General features: G+C 35.7%; 1 protein-coding gene across 3 annotated transcripts in view; it reads left to right on the top strand.

Annotated features, from left to right (window-relative positions):
- The window catches only part of LOC111142863 (Fas associated factor 1), a 468,894-nt gene that overhangs the window by 346,128 nt on the left and 110,558 nt on the right, over nt 1–12,208 (top strand). The window lies entirely within an intron of this gene.

Raw genomic sequence — 12,208 nt, 5'->3', positions numbered from 1 at the left:
AAAATAAGACATCTCCAAAATGAAATATCATTTTTTTAAGTAATATATACCCCATCATGGCTTCTGCCTCTGTTCTTGCCTAAAATTGAAAAGATCTGAAGAGATATATTTTTTTCTTAACTGTTCTGTTAGTATTAATAATTTTTACATTCATGGTTGTTTCTGAAGAGTTTTTTACTAATCAAATCATCTATGCCACTTAAATCAGTAGCACAGTTTTCCTCTTCTAAATACTGATGGTAATATCCTCAAAAATTATAATGGAAACATGTTAGTTCAGTCATATAAAACCAGCTATGGAAACTCGTTCCTCTGACATTTTTACAGTATTTTCCTTTCAGTTTACATAGATACTTAAAGAGGTTTTAGTGCCCAATTATCTTAATGATCTCATGTGCTAAATATACCACCAGAAATTGAAAGAGTAAATAGCTGTTAGTCTGGAATTGGGGAGTCAGGCGGAATCCTTTTTCTTATATGTTTGGGTAATTCATTAGGAAATACATTTGGTACCTTTCCTCAAGCATGTGTTTGTGTCTTTGAACTTGATTGCATTATAGTAACAGAGAAAAGTGACAAAATAGTTTCATATTATAATAAATTATTATTATTATTAAATATAAAATGTGTTATTAGAAATAAAGGGTTAACCTTAGAGATTTTTGTAAAAAGCCTCCTGTTAATTCATCTACTATTGGCTGACTCAGTCTATAGCCACAGCAACAATTTAAAGAATCCTTCTAAACAGTCTCCTTCCATGTGTCTTTCTTTTTCTCAATGCATGATCATCTCCAAGAAAGTCTTCTTTAACGTTCTTTTCTACACATCTCAACTAAGGAAAGAATGAAACAAGCTTATATGAATAATAAAGAAGCTTTGATTGCTGTATTTCAATGTGAGAAATTGTATTTCCAACCCAGTATCAAATCAGGTATTGGTGGCTCTGAGCAGCTCCCAAATAAGTTACTCAGCAACCATAGCAACAAAAATTTATTTGGCTGTTAATGAAAGTTATGTGAGTATTAACTATTTATTAGTTCTTAAAGCAAAACCTATATACATTTAAATATGTCAGTTTCTATTCTTGAAAGACTATGATAAGCTATTTTCTCATTGTTTATACAGATAGACCGCATTCATAGAATGTAGAACAATTAGGAAGTGGGACTCAGTCAGTCTGGGAGAATGAAGAACAAAGGAATATTAGGCAAGTGGTATAACATTTCCAGATTTCTTTTTTTTTCATCTATGAAAAGTGGGGGAGAGGGCACTGACAGCTGATCTATTTGACCTAAGATCTTTGACCTTTATCTCTAAAATTCTTTTTCTGATGACTTGGACACAATTGTTTTTAATAGAAAAAGGATAAGTAAGCAAGATTTTATTTTTAAAATAAATGTTTGTAAAGTATGTAAGTAGATTATAGCATACTGCCCTTACCAGTTTGTGATGATTTAGTTAGAGGGACTTTAGTGGAGTGTAGCTAAGGAAGCCACAATCATTTTCTGCCTCTTTCATCAATAAAGATAGCTTCCTTACCCTTAGAACTATTCTCCAAGCTCATGCCATTTCTGACAGGAGCTTCTACTGAGAGAGCATCAGTAGCTGAGAATAAAACAATCATTACTGCTTTTTTAAAAAACCAAAACACATAATAACTGCAACCTACTATGTGCCAGACTCTCTATATATGAGCTCATTTAATCCTCGCTATATATACATTACATCACTTAAAGATCACATATGTGGAAACTGTTTTTGGCTCAGAGAAGTTCTGTAATTTACCAAAGGTCATGTAAATGGTTGTTCCAGATATAAATCCCAAATCAACCTATGCTTTTCTGCTTCATAATTCTTCTTGTCCAATGACCTTGTCAGGCTGGATTATTCAGCAGTGAAAATGTACTGAATAACTGTGTGCAAAACCTTGAGGGGGTTATAAGAAAAATATGATACATGGACCTTTTGCATAAGGACTAAATAAACATGGGATTCACTAAATCTTAGAGTTGCAGGTTAGAGAGGTATTCTTAATATCTAGTGTGCAGCCATGCAGGCATTTTTCCTTGTAATGTGCTTAACTGATGTTATTGCAGTTGCTACCTGAATACTGCTAGGGACAAAGAAATTAAAGCTTTGAAAGACAGTGTATTTTTGAGCTACTCGAAAAGCCAGAAAATGTTATTGCTACAGTGCTTCTTCCTCTGGAGGTCTTCAGCAGCTTTCTCCCTTTTGGTTCTAGTTTTGACTTAATAAGCCTAAGTTGGGAATTAATAAGCCAAACAACTTTTCTGCATTACAGTCCTTTATCAGTTTAACCACAGCTATCTTGTTTACCCTATTTTTCCTGCCTTTTCTTACCAAGTATGTTTATTTCCATTGTTCTTTATATGCTAGGATATCTAGACCCAGCCCATTCAGAAGGTGCCCCAAAATCAAGCATAGTGCTCCAAAGTAGGTTTATCTCATGCTGTGCTCAATTCTTTCTGTAATTTTATTGTTGGCTCCTACCGAATTGAGGTAGTCAACTGAAACCCCCTAACAGTTTTTCAGATATGAGGCTGCTGAGAATGGGCTGGGTCTGGGTTGTTACTAAACTAGATCTCTGCCATTTTCTACTAATGCAGTTGGCCAACAGTATCTTTTGAAATTCAGATTCTGTTAACTCTCCCAAGAGTTATCACACACAAATGATGTTATAACTCCTATCGTTTCTACTGTTATTCTTGATAATACTCTCTGTTCCTAGATATATCTGACTCCAGAAATTTTTTTTTTCTCCTTATTTACCATACTTGGATGTGGTCATCAAAAGAAGCTTTATCACCTCATATATTTTGATTTCAAGCACCTGGCTCTGACCAGCACTTCCTATCCTTATCTTACTTGCTCAAGTGCTAAAGTTTTTTTAGATCATTATGCCCCTTAATCTATTGACCCCACCACTTTACTTCATCTACCCTTTTCTGTCTCCAGGCTTCATTTCCCTCTTTGTCTTATTTAGATTTCAAGGTCCATCATTATCACTTCCTCGCAATATCTTAAATTCCCTTACCTCTCTTTCCCTCCATTGCACTCATTTTGTTGAATCCAACTATTCACCTTCTCTGTGCCTATGCCCTTGCACTTGAACACTGCTGGAAACAGTCACGCTATTTTTTTTTTTTTTTCTGAATAAACGCAAATTTCAAGCAAGTATACAATAATGCTAAACAAGCCTACTGTGATTCTCTAGTTTTCTTTCCCCAGATAAGATGGCTATTTCATACTACTACTCATTCATTAAACATCTCATGTCCCTTGCTTCTCCCTTTCCCAGCTGTCCTCACTAGTTGACTGAGAAAACAGAAGTCATTAGATAGAAATGACTCTTAATTTTCTTTCTTCAGGTCTCAGTGTAAATGTCTACGCTTCAAAAAGGCCCATTGAACCTTTTTAGAGAATGTTTCTTCACCATCATTCTCTTTCATAGAGCTCTCTCTTATTTATTAGAGCTCTCATAATAAGCCATTTTTGCTTATTAAAATTTTGTTTTCTAATTCTTCCATTAGAATGTAAGATTCCTAAGGTAAGAATTACATCAGTCTTCTTCACTTTGTTTCTTACTGCAATACTCAATAATTACTTGTTGGATAATATAAAAACACAGAACAGAGTAATGGTTGAGTATGAATTAATTTGGATTTAGTCAAACTAGGTTTGGAATTCTAGCTATGCCAGTAGGCCACCATAGTTACCTTGAGCAAGTTGCTTAAACCCTCTAGGTTGCAGTTTCCGTGTTGGAAAATGGAGATTAAAAATTACATCCCTTAGAGTTCTTATTAGAAATAAGTGGGATAGTTGATTTTTGTAAAGTCTGGTACAGAGTAAGTGCTCAGTACATTTTATTTATATGTGTGTATTTTTTTCTTTATCTCAGACATTTATGAAAACGTTGACAAAGCCAAGTGATAAGCTGTTTGAGACCACCTTCAGTTTGGTAGCACTCTACAGGTTCAGTTTCTTGGTGACAAAGGATTTTTCCAACTTAGCCTACATTTCTGAATTTTACTCTGAAGGATACTTTGAGACACTTCGTCACTTCTTACTTAAGTCCAGATAGTTGAAACTTAAGGAATGCTCATGAGTTCTCAACCTGGTAACCTCATAGTTAGTTAGGTTTGTTGTGTCCTTAATAACCCGTGCTTCCTCCTAGTCATCAGCACTGTATTGGAAGTATTCATAAGCCATTTGTCTAAGTGACTTTTCTAGCTTTTGTAGACAACTGAGGTCAAGTTTTCTGATCTGTACTTTTTGAAACTCATGGTATTTCCTTGTTTTTAGGGATGCAGATTCCTCAGTTGATTGTCATTTTTATCATCATTCCTTGTAGCTTTTTACTGACCGACTTAGTCTACTACCTATCCATTTCTTTGTCCAGTAATTTATCTATCCATTAAATATTTATAAACACCTGGGGTGACTCAAGTTCTGTACATAAACACTGAATTCAGCTCTGTAATTCTGGCAGCTTAAGAGAAAAAGGAAATGTGGTAGGCATATCCTCATTTATTCATCTATCCATCTAATATATATATTTATTGAGTTTCTACTATGTGTCAGGTACAGTTATGTCCTGGAGTTTACAGTTTACTACTTATAGTTCTCTTTGACTAATAAAAAGAATTTTAACAGTTCATCTGAAGATTTCCTGGAACTGAATTCAAGAGAGAATTTTTTTTGCATGATTATCTATTTGAGAGTCATTTAAGAAATAAAATAGACAATTATTTTCTACTGTTGTTTTGCATACAACAGATTATTTTATTTTATTTTACTTTCAATTTTATTTATTTATTTGACAGAGAGACAACAAGAGAGGGAACATAAGCAGGGGAGTGGGAGAGGGAGGGCAGAGAGCCTGATGTGGGGCTCAATCCCAGGACCCTGGGATCATGACCTGAGCCGAAGGCAGATGCCTAACATCTGAGCCACCCAGGCACCCCGTGACAGATTATTTTAAATTTAAATAGCTGTTTCTTATATCAATCCTCTGTAAAAGCAGAGGGCTTTGTATTAAATATTTTTTCAGTAATGGTAATTTTTTTAGGGAACTTAGGTGATATGGTCCTTAAATATTCCTTTTTGATGATCTAACTCATAACTGGTATAGAACTTAAAGGAAAAGCCTATGTAGTCAACCTGTCCATTCAAACATCTCTCTTTGTCAAACATCAGCTGTCTCAAGAGAGCCTTTGTCAAGTGCTGGACTATAATCATTTCTTGCTTGAAAGCTTTAATGAGTGACTGAGATGCTAATATATTGGACTGTTGGTCATTTATCTTTTTTTTTTATTAAATTTTATTTTTTATAAACATATAATATATTTTTATCCCCAGGGGTACAGGTCTGTGAATCGCCAGGTTTACACACTTCACAGCACTCACCATAGGGCCATTTATCTTTTTTTTTTTTTTTAAAGATTTTATTTATTTATTTGACAGAGAGATCACAAGCAGGCAGAGAGGTAGGCAGAGAGAGAGGAGGAAGCAGGCTCCCCGCTGAGCAGAGAGCCCGATGTGGGGCTCGATCCCAGGACTCTGAGATCATGACCTGAGCCGAAGGCAGCGGCTTAACCCACTGAGCCACCCAGGCGCCCCGGGCCATTTATCTTTTAAAGACCTTCTTCCCATGTATGAGATTTCTGCTTATACTCTACCACATTTTTTTTTTTTGATCCATTAGGATGGAGGTGGGTGGGGGATGGGCTAAATAGATGATGGGGATTAAGGCGTGCACTTGTTGTGGTGAGCACTGGGTATTGTATGGAAGTGTCGAATCACTATATTGTACACCTGAAACTAATATATCACTATATGTTAACTAACTGGAATTTGGATTAAAATGTTCTAAAAAATCAAATACAGAGGGCCTGGGTGACTCAGTTGGCTAAGTGCCTGCCTTCAGCTCAGGTCATGATCCCAGAACCCTGGGATTCAGTCCCACATTGGGCTTCTTGCTCACTGGGGAGTCTGCTTTTCCCTCTATCCTTCCCCCCACTGCTTATGATCTCTCTCTCCCTTGCTCTTGCTCTCATTCTGTCTCAAATCTTTCAGTCAGTCAATCAATCAAATATATAAAGAAATTATATATAAATGTCAGTGTTCTAAGAGAAGCCAACCAACTCTGAAATAAATCATGCTGAAAATTTTTATATGATAATAAAAATCACAAAGTCTCCAAATTTTGCAGTGGGGAAAAAAAGATCAGGGAACATGACAATATGAAAAAATCTCTACCCTAGGATAGGGCATGATCTTATGTTACAAGGATGCTGATGCGTATTGTAGAAGTTATAAAGCAATATAATACAGTGCCAAGCATGGTGCTAAGCATAACTCCTTGTTTAGTGATGTGAGTCTGATACTGTTATTATAATTTATTAGGAAACCTTTTGCCATATCCTTAATTTTGGGAAAGGTCAGGGGAGGTGGATAAAGAAAAACTTGATTTTTATTTTGAAGCACATAAAAGAAAGGAAAAAGAATATTAAGTAACCTGAAGACCCATTCTAAAAATAGGTATCATTATCTTCATTTTATATATGAGAAAGCTAAGGCTCACAAGTAAGTTATCCAAAGAAACAACTAGTAAGTGACAAAATAGTTTTATTTGATGCCTAAGTCTGTTCTTCCTACAGAATTATGCTGCTTGCAATAATTCCTTCTTTCTCTCATATGATGATTTTTTAAAGATTTTATATTTTGAGAGAGAGAGAGAATGGGGGGAGGGGCAGAGGGAGAAGGAGGGAGAATCTTAAGCTAGATTCCACACTGAGCACAGAGGCCAGTGTGGGGCTTAATCCAGGAAGCATGAGATCATGACCTGAGCCAAAACCGAGAGTCTGACACTTAACAGACTGAACCACCCAGGCACCCCTAATATGTTAATGTTTGAATATTTTACACCTCTTTTAAATCACATTTTCTGTCAGTAGGTGGTAACAGGGTGAAATTATGTAAAAACTGCAGTATGCTTAAAAATCAGTAGGGAATCTTAAAGTCATGAACTTGTGGACCAATACTTGCTTACTTTGAGGGTCCAAGTGACCTATGATGATAGAAGCACAATGGAAGAAAGAGGCCTTAGAGACCATGATAATTCATGCCAACTGTCTTAATTAAATTGACTTCAGAAGTGGTTGGAGGAGGAAAAGGAAAGTTGTATGATCAACATTGTTATAGTGGAGAGAAAAGTTACTGAAATATAATTAGTCATTAGGTGCTAGGAAAGCAGAGGTGAATAAAACTAATACTAATACTAATACTAATAGCTGTCTAGAAGTACCATCAGGTAACCCGAAGTTCTCCCTGATTTCTGGGCCCTCATTCCCTTCTCTGATTCTCTCTAGCACTTAACCTGAACCACTAAATCCAGGCCCCACTTAAGTACCAGATTATGTTTCCTGTTTTACGGGCCTTGATTTACCAAACCCAAAATATCCTTAGTATCTTAAGGACAGAAACCATGTCATATATTTAGTAGGCTCTCCTTAATATTGATTGATTGATTGATTGGTAAAAGCAGAACACGGAAGAAATATTATCTGTCATGAACTTAAATTTGCTCTCTTATATAGCCCCTGGAAAATGAATCTTCTCTTTACATTGCTAGAGGAGGAATTTTTGCATTTAATAAGAGGTTGGATTAGATATTCTCTGTTATTCCTCCCAACTAAGATTTATATGGGGTTCCTAAAATAAATGTTTATTTTCCTACTGGTGGTGAGAAAAAGCCAATTATCTATTTATGATTATTGTCCTTCCAAAAAAATTAGTATAAATAATGACCCTATAGTCATTAAACTGTCAGTGCCTCAAAGCCTTTTCACTTGAGTGAAGTAAGGAGATAAATTAAGAAGCTAATTGGTTTTTTAAAACTCTTGACTACTAATCAATTGAGACAATTTAACAGTTTACTGTTATTGGGAAGTCTAATAAGCCTCAGACAGGTGAGGGATGCTTTTTAGATTAAATCTTCCAAAAATCTCACCTGTGTTTTCTTAAATTTGCCTTTAGTTTGGCGGTGTTCTAACATGCATACAGTATTTGCATTTTCATGGAGAGACATTATACTATCCTTTTAGGAAATGATTGATACATACTGTTAATATGGATCAATAGTCATTAAATGATTCTACCTTTTTAACCCCGTAATTCTACTGTACAGACTTTTTATCTTAAGGAAATACTTCTGGTTATTTGTTCCAGTATTATTTATAATGATAAAAAACTAGAAAGAAATATGTAGCTGTAGGGTGAATAGTTATGAATATAGCAGTGTATACATTGGAATATTATTCAAACACTTAAGTAGGGTGACAGTTCAATTACTATTGTGTAGAAGGCTAAAAGATTGTATTCATTCACACAGTGATTACCACAAAAAGGAAAAGATCTATTTGAACAAAGGCCAATAAGAAATAGACAAATGTGATTAACATTGTGTTAAAAGTTTATGGAATTGTAATACTCTATGTGGAAAACCCAAAAGACTCCTCCCCAAAATTGCTAGAATTCATATAGGAATTCAGCAAAGTGGCAGGATATAAAAATCAGTGCACAGAAGTGAGTTGCATTTCTATACACTAACAAGACAGAAGAAAGAGAAATTAAGGAATCCAGCCCATTTACAATTGTACCCAAAACCAGCAGATACCTAGGAACAAACCTAACCAAGGAGGTAATACTTTGAAAACTGTAGAACACTCATGAAAGAAATTGAAGAAGTCACAAAGAAATGAAAAGATGTTCAATGTTCTTGGATTGGAAGAATAAATATTGTTAAAATGTCTGTGCTTCCAGAGTAATCCATACATTCAATGCAATCCCTATCCAGATACCTTCAACACTTTTCAGAGAGCCAGAGCAAATAATCTTAACATTTGTATGGAACCAGAAAAGACCCTAAAGAGCCAAAGGAAGATCGAAAAAGAAAACAAGCTGGTGGCATCACAGTTCCAGACTTCAAGGTATATTACAGAGCTATAATCATCAAGACAGTGTGGTACTGGCACAAAAACAGGTACATAGATCAATGGAACAGAATAGAGAACTCATAAATGGACCCTCAACTCTGTGGTCAACTAATCTTCAACAAAGCAGGAAAAAATACCCAATGGAAAAGACAGTCTTCAACAAATGGCATTGGGAAAAATTGGACAGGCACATGCAGAAGAATGAAACTAGGCCATTTTCTCATACCATACACAAAAACAGACTCAAAATGGATAAAAGACAGAAATCCTCACATCTAAATATGAGACAAAAATCCATCAAAATCCTGGAAGAGAACACGGGCAGCAATCTCTTTGACCTCGGCTGTAGCAGGTTTTGGCTAGACACATCTCCAAAGGCAAGAGAAACAAAGGCAAAAATGAGCTGTTGGGACTCCATCAAGATAAAAAGCTTTTGCACAGCAAAGGAAACAGCAAAACCAAAAGACAACCTACAGAATGGGAGAAGATATTTGCAAATGTTTTATTAGATAAAGGCTTAGTATCTAAAATCTATAAAGAACTTATCAAACTCAACACCCAAAGAAACAAATAATCCAGTCAAGAAAAGAGCAGAAGACATGAACAGATATTTCTCTGAAGGAGACCTACAAATGGTCAATAGACACATGAAAAAAATTCTTTAATATCACTCAGCATCAGGGAAATACAAATCAAAACTGCAATGAGATGCTACCTCACACCAGTCAGAATGGCTAAAATGACACGACCAGAAACAACAAATGTTGGAGAGGTTGTGGCGAAAGGGGAACCTTCTTAAACTGCTGGTGGGAATGCAAGCAGGTACAGCCACTCTGGAAAACAGTATGGAGCTTCAATAAGCTAAAAATAGAGCTACACTATGACCCAGCAATTGCATTACAAGCTATATACCCAAAAGACACAAATGTCATGATCTGAAGAGGCATCTGCATCCCAATCTTTGAGCAGCAATGTCCACAATAGCCAAACTATGGAAAAAGAGTCATGATGTCTATTGACAGATGAATGGATAAAGAAGATGTGGTGTATATATACAATGGAATATTACTCAGCCTTCAAAAAAGGAAATCTTGCCATTTGCAATGATGTGAGTGGAACTAGAGGTATTATGCTAAGCAAAATAAGCCAATCAGAGAAAGACAATTATCATGTGATTTCACTCATATGTGGAATTTGAGAAACAAAACAGAGGAGCATAGGAAAGGGAGGGAAAAATAAAGACGTAATCAGAGAGGGAGACCCTTAACCATAGGAAACAAACTGAGGGTTGCTGGAGGAGATTGGGGTGTGGGGGATGGGGTAACTAGGTGATGGGCATTAAAGAAGGCATGGTGTTATATACAACTGATGAATCACTGAACCCTACCTCTGAAACTAATAATATGCCATATGTTAATTGAATTTAATAAAAAAGTTTATGGAATTAATATTCCATGCAATTTTTCTTTATTTTTGTAAGGGACTTACTGTCTTTCAAATTTGATGTTTATTTCATGACTGGCTAATATATTCATATTAATCAAAACTCAAAAGGCATAAAAAGTCTCGTACTTAGCCCTGTCTCTAAGTTACCCTTCCCTGAAGCATTTTCTAAGTTTCTTATTTATCCATCCAGAGATTATTTTATGTATAAACAAGCTAATATATACTTACTTTTTCCCAGTTTTACACAAATGGTAAAAACTATTCAATACCCTGCTTTTTCCACTAACATTATATTTTAAAGATATTCCATATCAGTTTGTAAAGAACTCTTTCTGTTTGTGGCTAAATATTATCCCTTTAAATTCCATAAGAGACTATAGTTTATTTAATAAGATCCTACAAATGGACATCCAGTGTTCTGTTATTACAATTCAGTAGTAACAGCACGCATAGATGATTTCCCACATGAAGATATATCTAGACTAAATTCCCAGATTTAAGAGTGCTAGATTAAGAGTATGTGTGCATTCTTTAACAGATGAATATAACAGGGGAGAAAGAGAGAGGCAAACCATAAAACAGACTCTTAACTGTAGAGAGCAAACTAGGAGTGGGTAGAGAGGAGGTTGGTGAGGAATGGGTCAAATGGATAATGGGTATTAAGGAGGAAGCCCTGAGTGTTGTATGTAAGTAATGAATCACTAAATCCTATACCTGAAACTAGTATTACACTGTATGTTAACTGGAATTTAAATAAAAACTTGGAAGAAAGGGACACCTGGATGGCTCATTTGATTAAGCATCTTCTTTGCCTCAGGTCATGATCCCCAGGTCCTGGTATTGAGTCTCGCATCTGGCTCCCTGCGCAGCGGGGAGTCTGCTTCTCTCTCTCCCTCTGCTGCTCCCACTTGTGGGTGCTGTTTCTCTCAAATAAATAAATAAAATCTTCCTTAAGAATTTGGGGGAAAAAAAGGTTATGTGTGTGCTATTAATTTTCATAGATACTGACAAATTGCCCACAAGGGAGTTAGTACCAATTTCACTCCAACAGTGTACAATAGTGCCTATTTCCGTATAGCCTTGCTTTATTAATTTGACGGATGAAATATAGTTTCTTAGTGTAGCTTTATCTTTTTTAAGTTTATTTATTTATTTAAGCAATCTCTACACCCATTGTAGGGCTGGAACTCACAACCCCAGGATTAAGAGTTGCACGCTCCAGTGACTGAGCCCTCTTAGTGCAGCTTGCATTAGAAGTTAATTCGTTATGAGTTATTTTGAGTATCCTTTCACATGTTTATGAGCCACTACTATTTCCATTTCTGGGAGCTGTCTTCATATATATGTTTGTTGATCTTTTCCTTATTGTTGTATAATAGTTTTCTCTATATTAGGAAAATTAACCCTTTTTCTGTGCTTTTAAATTCAGAATTTTTACCGTTTATCTTTTATTTTTTGGCCTTGTTAAGCTGTTTTTTACCATATAGAGATAGTCAAAATTATCGGCTTTATCTTTTATGCTTCACTCTGCTCTAGCTATGGTAACCTCCTTTTTACCTTTAAAATACACCAGATACTCTCCAACTTCAAGGTTTTGGTATTTGCTGTTCTTTCTGCCTGGAATTTGCTTCCCAGAGATTTGTGTTTCACTTCCTCCACCGCTTTTGAGTCTTTAACCAAATACCAACTTTTCAGTGAGATGTTCCCTATTTTATGTTGCAGCCTCCCCTTCCCTGCTCTGTTTT

The sequence above is a fragment of the Enhydra lutris genome, unplaced genomic scaffold (genome assembly GCF_002288905.1).
Source record: "Enhydra lutris kenyoni isolate GAN:26980312 unplaced genomic scaffold, ASM228890v2 scaffoldscaffold9, whole genome shotgun sequence".
Lineage (NCBI taxonomy): Eukaryota > Metazoa > Chordata > Mammalia > Carnivora > Mustelidae > Enhydra > Enhydra lutris.
This window is presented reverse-complemented; position numbering and strand designations above follow the sequence as displayed.